Source organism: Pyrus communis, chromosome 8, assembly GCF_041283825.1.
Source record: "Pyrus communis isolate YQ-2024b chromosome 8, ASM4128382v1, whole genome shotgun sequence".
In the NCBI taxonomy this organism is placed as follows: Eukaryota; Viridiplantae; Streptophyta; class Magnoliopsida; order Rosales; family Rosaceae; genus Pyrus; species Pyrus communis.
The window spans coordinates 14,201,221-14,209,357 of NC_142572.1; the positions used below are offsets into that span (position 1 = coordinate 14,201,221).

General features: G+C 42.8%; 2 long non-coding RNA genes across 2 annotated transcripts; one reads left to right on the forward strand and one right to left on the reverse strand.

Moving 5' to 3' along the window:
- On the forward strand, positions 1–1,566 carry LOC148695149 (uncharacterized). Its single transcript, XR_015965057.1, has 2 exons — positions 1–748; positions 838–1,566. It is a non-coding gene; the product is annotated as an uncharacterized LOC148695149 (long non-coding RNA).
- On the reverse strand, positions 90–3,028 carry LOC137729207 (uncharacterized). Its single transcript, XR_015965056.1, has 3 exons — positions 2,647–3,028; positions 1,887–1,945; positions 90–292 (listed from the first exon to the last, which is right to left on the reverse strand). It is a non-coding gene; the product is annotated as an uncharacterized LOC137729207 (long non-coding RNA).
- Positions 3,029–8,137: the final 5,109 nt, after the last annotated feature.

An 8,137-nucleotide genomic window follows, 5' to 3' on the forward strand; every position in this document is an offset into this window, starting at 1 on the left:
TGACACACCCCGACCCAGAAAGTCCACTTGGACCCTGAATCGAGCTGTGCTGGCCGACACCTGGAAGGTGACGAAGCCATAAAATGTGATAGTGTACAAAAAGTGAATAAATTTGAATCTAAAAGTGTCTAAGTACCAGAGTGCGCTACGAGTGGGATCGAACCCATTTCACACGCGATGTCAGAGCATAAGTAAGGTACAGTAGTATGGGTAAGAATCATACCCTCAAAAATATCCATTAATACTAAGATTCACCACAGATTGTTGTCGATACAAACTCAGCAGCTAAAACCTGGAGGGCACCAAACAGAAGGTGTAAGTAAGCAATAAAACCAAGCTTCCCAAAGTTATTACCTCTCTAAAAGTAATGCCCTAATGTAAAACCCGTATCGTTTTCCATAAGACAGTACAACATATATACATATATCCAAACCATACTTAGAAATGACCAAAACCACGGTTTGCCATTAACTCCACCATACATTAATAAGTAGGCCAAATGAACTAAATCAATACAAAGTGATATATCGGTCAGAGTCATCTAAAATGACATGTACAACTTATCCGTATCTCATCAATCATGGCTAGCATATAAGTCGGAGTCACCTCTAGTGACCTGTACGACTTATCCATATCTTATCAATCCTGGCTAGCATATAAGTCGGAGTCACCTCTAGTGACCTGTACGACTTATCCATATCTCATCAATCCTGGCTAGCATATAAGTCGGAGTCACCTATAGTGACCTGTACAACTTATCCATATCTCATCAATCCTGGCTAGCATATAAGTCGGAGTCACTGTACGACTTATCCATATCTCATCAATCCTGGCTAGCATATAAGTCGGAGTCACCTATAGTGACCTGTACGACTTATCTATATCTCATCAATCCTGGCTAGCATATAAGTCGGAGTCACCTATAGTGACCTGTACGACTTATCTATATCTCATCAATCCTGGCTAGCATATAGCTCAATAAGTATACCTGCACACGAGTCGGAACCACCTATAGTGGTCTGTACGACAGGACTGGGTGTAAATAAATAAGCTCAAGTGCTACGATCACGTGAAGACTGGGCGAATAATCGCGGGTCACCTACGAGTCGGAACCACCTAAAGTGGTCTGTACGACAGGACTGTGCACCTACCTTGAATCCAAGGTGAGCATAAGGTGCGGGAGGTGAACATCACGTGAAGGACTGTGCCCTGGCCACGGGCGGGAGCACTAACACCGGGGTGCAGGTTTATGAGCTCTCAATGCATCTCAATATAACATGTGCAACTCATGGCAACCAGTACGACAGTATCGAAGTTGCCTAACACATAACTGTAGTCATGCTATAACGCAATCGATTCAACTAGTACCATAACCTCACCTGAACTTACCTGGGTGTCCTGAGTTCACCTTTGCACTTGAAAGCATTCCCAATAATTATATGCAAGTAATATACATATTGATATACTATGATGCAATCTAATACTCAACCATGTCGTAGCATGTTCAATTATAAACAATACAGTGAGAAGTGTACAATCAATAACGCATTACTCCCAAACTACTTATTTTCAGGGATAATTATCCATGACGACCCAATTAAGACTAATTTAGCTAACTAATTCATAAAACTAAAACTTGCCTTTACCAATTTCCTTCGCCTTACTCAATTTCCCAAGCAAGGCTTTGGTCTCAAATATTTTATGGCTGCATCTAACGTCTCGTTAGACTGCCTACGTACCCTAAATAGGGATCAAGCCATTCGTAGTTCATATCGTACTTCAAGCATTCACAATAATTATATATGAAAGTAATATACCTAATCAATTTAAAAGTGTCGATAGAACTCTCAATAATATGTACGATAAAAAGGAAAAGATCCACTTACTTGGAGTCCACGCTATGATTCTCTAGCGCACACATCGAGGCGTCCTGAATGATTGGTCCCTGTGACCAATTATCAAATCACATCTCAGAACTCTTATCCGAAGAGTACGTAATTCACATAAAACACAACCTCAACGACATTCTAAAATAGTTTGATACCCATTGACCACAAGTCAACCGTTGATCAAAGATCGACGGTAGGGTTTACAACCCTGTATAACTTGACCCGGAAGATCCGCATATCAGATTTCCAATCCGCAACTCCCAACGATCCACAATATGTTTCAAGAATAACATACTAAAATTTCATTACGATCCAACGGTCAGATCTCCGCCAATTGCCTAAAACAAGTGGCCATGAACATTTATTTTACTAACTTACAAATCCAATTCAGGAAGATCCGTAAGTCAGATTCCCAAACTGTAAATTCCTATAATCTTTAAATATTACGTATTATAATATATCCCATTTTGGTGACGATCCAACGGTCGGATCATCGATTTACATTTTTTTATCAAGTAACGTATCGTAATGAATTTAGGTTCCAACTATCAACCTACGTCATTCAAATGACAAAACTGAATTCAAGACATTTGACATAGCCTAAAAATAGCATTGGCGGCCCACTGGCCACGCGCCGCCGCACGCGCCGCCGCGGGTGGCGGTCGGCCGCCCCGACTCGCCGGAAAATCCAACTATTTCCAAAAATTCTCAAACTTCACAGAAATGAAGATCTCATTAAGTGGAGCAACTTTCATACCTGCCACGAAGTCCAAAAGTGGACGGAAGATGGTCAATTTTGCCCACGAAGCCGGCGGATGCCTAAAACTTCCCGACGTCGATTCGTCGTCTACGGTGGTCCAACGGGGTCAAGGTTGGTTGGGTTTTGCTCCTGGGATGATGGGCTACAAAGCCCAAGTGGTGGCATCGGCCATTGCTTTGCCGATTTGCCGAAAAATCGAAAAGGGTGGCCGGAGCACCATTGATTTTCGTCAACTTTCGTGGCCTCAAACCGCCTCATACCATGGTCAATCAAGGTGGTTCTTGGGTGGGTTTTGTAGAGGGGAATGAGAGCTTCAAGATGGTGGTGGTGGCATCGAAAAACTCCACCGGAGTTGGCCAGAATCGGCCTTGGAAGATGGTCTCGTGGTGGCGCAGGTATGGGTGCACGGGAAGCTCTCTTCCCTTTTTTTTTTTTTTTTTTTTTTTTTTTTTTTTCTTTCTTTCTTTCCTCCCTCCGTTTCTGATTTTGGGCTTCCCCCACAAAGTGGAGGTTTAATTTAAATACACACTAAACCTTGAATAACCAATTTCGAACGTCCGTAACTATACCGTTATAATCCGAACGCGCAAACGGCTTTCGCCTATACGTTCGTACCAAAGAGTACTACGAGGATATGCTTAAAGAATAAGTCCCACATCTCTCAAGTCGATGATCAACGGAAGTCAAAGTCCTTGCCTCTAGGGCAATTTAGTAAATTCACGCTTTTAAAATAAAATAAAAACGTAAAATTTGGAACGGGTTGTCACATTTATCCCCTGTGGTGTGTATGTGTATATACATCGATATAAAACATACAATAAATATAGGTTGATATCAATATGACTAGCTTGAACCAGCAATTCTTGATAAAACAATATATGGTTCCCTCAAAAGAAACTGCTTCAGTTTTACATACTTTTAAATATATATATATATATATATATATATATATATATATATATATATAATCTGATAACAACATGGTCCTTTATTTGATATGGTAAAAACATAATAGATGTCGATGCAAAATTTTGCCGTATTCAGTCTCGACAAAAATGCACCTGCAAAACAATCAACACATTTGATCAAAGACCTAAGCCTCACGCACCCACAAGGTGGTGGGGGGGGGGGGGGGGGGTTAAGTCAACGGATCTCCGATGCCTAAGTTAGTTTCTCTAAGAGAGTAAAGTGTTTAGGGTTTTTTTAGGGTTGCGAAAGCTCTCCAAATTTGGTAGAACATGGGGTATTTATAGGAATAGGGTCGGCCATAGTGTTTAATGGAGAGATATTCTCTAAATATTCCCAAGATATTAAATAGGAAATAATATCTTGAGATAATGGTGTAATTATCCCTAATTTATTATAATTAGGATTACTTACTTGATTGGAGTCAATCTTCAATTGGGAATGTATTAAAGATAGGATTTGGGTAATTAATCCTTATCTTTAATTTCTTACCAAGGGCAGGTGAGTTGTGGGCATTCAGCTGCTGGGTCCTTCAAGGATGTGAGCTGCGCGTGGGAACATCTAAGAAGCCTGCTCATTTATTGAGGGCAATCTGAATGAAAGTCCACGTGTCGCCTTCAGAATTTTTGGGATTATTTTAGGCTCCACAAATGCCCCCACACTTACTATGATGCACATATGAAAAGGGCAGTAGGTGTAGAAATCCCAAGCTACTTGGGTTTGTAGAATTGTTTCCTACTTTGAACTTGATCTTTTTTCTTGATTTGGAGATAGACTTCTTCTAGGAAAAGGAAACCAATTGCCCCTAATACCTATTTAATTCTGCCTCAGGCAGGGGATTAAATAAATTTGGAGAACAATCATTATTCCAACAAGGAAGCGAAGCCAGAGGAAATTTTTATTCCTCTTCCCCTAGCGTTCTGCTTTTCTTGCCCTTGCAAAAAGTCGTCTCTTGTTGTAGTTCTTCTTCTCCGTGTTGCACCAAGGTAAGAAAAATTTGAATTTTCTTCTTCTTGAATTTTTTGGGAGTCTTGGGACTTAAAAAATTGGATCGGCAGAGGTCGAGGAGGTGTGAACCACGTAGCAGAGGTGCCACGTGCTATTATGCTCAGCGGAAAACATGGTGGTGCAATGCGGAAGTTGGCTGGCATGGGCCAGGTGGACGGCTCTGTTTGGGCCGAAGGGATAGGTACACTAGGGCGCGAGGAGACCGGCTTGGGCCGGGTCTTCAAGGCTGCTGGGTATGGCCCGTGCAGGCGAGAAGAGAAAGAAAGAGACCGATGTAGGTCGGTTCTCTTGCATGCGCGACCTGGGCTGAGAAGCCTGGGCCTGCCTTGGGGTGCGTTGGGCGCAGAAGAATAAGGGGAAAGAGGCGCATGCCTCTCCCCATGTTGGGCTAAAATGGCATGGGCCACGTGTAAGGCGAGCTAGAATGAAGAATTGGCATTTTGTGGCCTAGCCGTGTAAATGAGCTGGGTCGTGAGGCCTGGCCCTAGGGTGCTAGGCTCTGCAGTCATTTTTTATTTATTTATTTTTTATTCTCTTCTTGCGAGATGCCCTTTAAATATTTTTCTTCGTGTTTTTTGTAGAAACGTTGAGATGTCTTCCTCCGATTGCAAAAATGACGAATATCCTCCACATTTGTACCGTCAAGGTGGGCTACTTCAAGGCTACATATGTCAAGATCAATTCCGACAAGTTGTTTCTGATTTTTCTTGAGACGTACAAGCATGCGATTCTGTTAGGGGTTCGCGTCAAGCGGCTAAAATATGACAGCGGCCATGAGCCATGCAACGAATGAGCCACTGCTAGGAAGAGGGCCATCAAATTCCATTTGTACTACTTTGTGTTGGGATTTACTTTTCCCATGCCGCGTCTTTTCCAGGAGGTGATCTGCTCTATGAAATGCGCACCTGCTCAGTGCTCCCAAATGCAGTTCGTGCGATGGTAGGGTTCTTGAACTTGAGTAGGTTATTTGATCTTGGCTTGACCATAAATGAGTTCTAGTACTTCTTTGAGATTGGCCACAAGGAAGGTGTGGGGTAGCTGAGGTTTCGCCATAGGCTGCTCGATGTTTTTAGCAAAGGTGATCATGAGTGGGCAAGAGATACCTTAGAGGTAAGCGGAGAGTAGGAGTTTAACTCTTCTCCTAAGCTGCGTGTCTCGACTATCTTTATCAGTGGTAGGCGAACTGTTTCATTCTTGTCCTGCTTGAATTTTTGTTAAGCTGCTCCATGACTTCAATTTATTGGTCGTCTTTCTTACTTTGTGCAGATTCAGAGGTTGGCTCAACTCCAATGACTTCGGCAGATTTGAAGAAAGTGCACATTGCCTTGGGCATTCCTATTGAATACCATGAGTGGAGCTAGCTGCTCAGCCCTATTTGTCGAGAGAAAGGCCTGCCTCCGAGGGAAGAGATAAAGCGGATAAAAGATGAGGCGTTGGCTCACCCAATCGTTGCTGTAGAGCTTGTTGCCAATGAGGGTGAAAAGAAAAGATTCACCTGATTGTGAGTCTTCGACCGAGAAGAAGCCAAGGACTTCTTCTGCTGCTCGTGGGAGCTCGTCTATTGCCGAGAAGCTTGTCATTGATCTAACTTCCCCCAAGGGGATGAAGAAGACTATTAAGCCTGAGCCTATGAAACCTGCTGCTTTGAAGGTAACCGCATTCATTGCTGAGAGACTTGCCCAGCGGAAGGGTTCGATGACGCCTCTGGTGTCTAGGTTTGTATTGAAACGTCCATTGAGAGCTACGCCTGGTTCGACTTTTAAGAAGCTCGCCACTATAAGGAGCTAGAAGGTGGATTTTACTGCTAAGGTGGCGTCTGGGCTTGTTCTTCCTTTTGCCATGATTGACTCGTTTGCTGATAAGGGGAAATCTGCTCTCATAAACAGTTGTGAGAGATTTACCGAGTCTGAAGCTGAAAAGTTTCTCGAGGTTTGTACTAGTGAAGGCTGACCTGCTTGAAGACGTCGATGCATGCGTCAAATTTGTTGACAGTGTTGGGAAAGTTGTCATTCGTTCAGACTCTTTTGCGAATCATCCTGCTTACTCAATGAGGTCCTCCCTGATTACTACAATGCATAAGACTTTAATCCAGGCAGTTGAGTCTATGCGCTTAAATCAGGATGCTATCAAGTGTGCTAAAGAAGCCGAAGTGGCATTGGTGGCTCAGTTTTGCTCAGTTGTTGAAAAGATCGAGAAGTTCGAATTTGAACTCACCATTTTGAAGGGGTCTGAAGTCTATGCCTTCACTTCTTTGCAGCTGGAGATCACTCATCAAGAAGTCGTTGACTTGAAAATTAGGCTTAGTGCGACTCAAGTGATGTTAGAAACTGTAAAGAAAGAAGTCAGTCATGTTTCTTCGGTGGTCAAGAACCTTGAACGTGTCAATTCGGAGCTACGATCTACTTGTTTTGCTAAGGACAAGGAGCTTATCTTCGTGCATGCTGAAGTATCTTGTCTTAAGGAGGTTGCCAGTAAGCTTGAGTCTAAGGAAGTGGATCTACAAGGTGCGCTGTATGCTAGCGAGAACCTAAACAATGAACTAGATAAGTTGCAAAGTGCTCATACTGGGCTTGTTGAGGAGAATGTGTAGCTGAAGAATGAGAAAACTGGTCACGAAGTGGTGTTTGCTTCTTGTTAGACCGATTTCTACAAGTTTGGTTATGTAGACCATCTTCAGGGCAAACCGTCAGATTATGAGTTTTCCAAGAAGGACTTCGAGACTTTTTCCATTTCTCCAGTTGATCTGCTTGATTTCTCGTTTGAGGTTGCCTTTGGTGGAGCAGCTGAAGGTCAGGCAGTCCAGACAAGGATAGCTGAGGATGAGCTGATGGAAGCTTTGGCTGCTATGAGCGGTATGGCTGTTGAAGGCGTGGCAGTCAAGGAACCAGTGGTTGCCCAGGTTGCCAAGGAGTAATATTTTTTTCTTAGACTTAGGAATTTTCTTCTTTTCCTTTTTGTTCTACTTATTTGAACTTTGTTGGCCTTCGAGCCGGTTTATCAATTTGCTAGAAATTTAATAAACAGCTTTCCTTGCTTTGCTTCAATCCTTCTATTTCGCCATGTCTTTTGTGAAACTTTATCGTAGGACAGGCGACTAGGTGAACTGCTTTAACAAAGTAGTTGATCCTATGTTGTCACTTAGGTTTTAGTTTCAGCTTGGGGGCTTCGGGAGCCTTGCCTGCTTAAGGCGTCTTTGCAAAACTTTATCGTAGGACGGGTAGTTATGTTGGCTGTTTCGATGGAGCAGTCGATCCCACGTCGTCACTTTAGGCTTTAGTCTTGGATTTGGGGCTTCTAGAGCTTTACCTGTAAAAGGAAAAATACGAGATTTTTAACTTATAAAGTCGTTGGCCGGACTCATGCTTTCGCATGAAGCAAGTGAGTTCGCATAGTGACTATAGTTATGAATCTCGGCTTTAGATAGCTTTGTGAGCTTTAGCCCTCTTAGGGTGTGTTGTGAAATTTTTAACAGTCAGCGATCGAACGCGTACTTCACGTAGGAAGCAAATGAGTT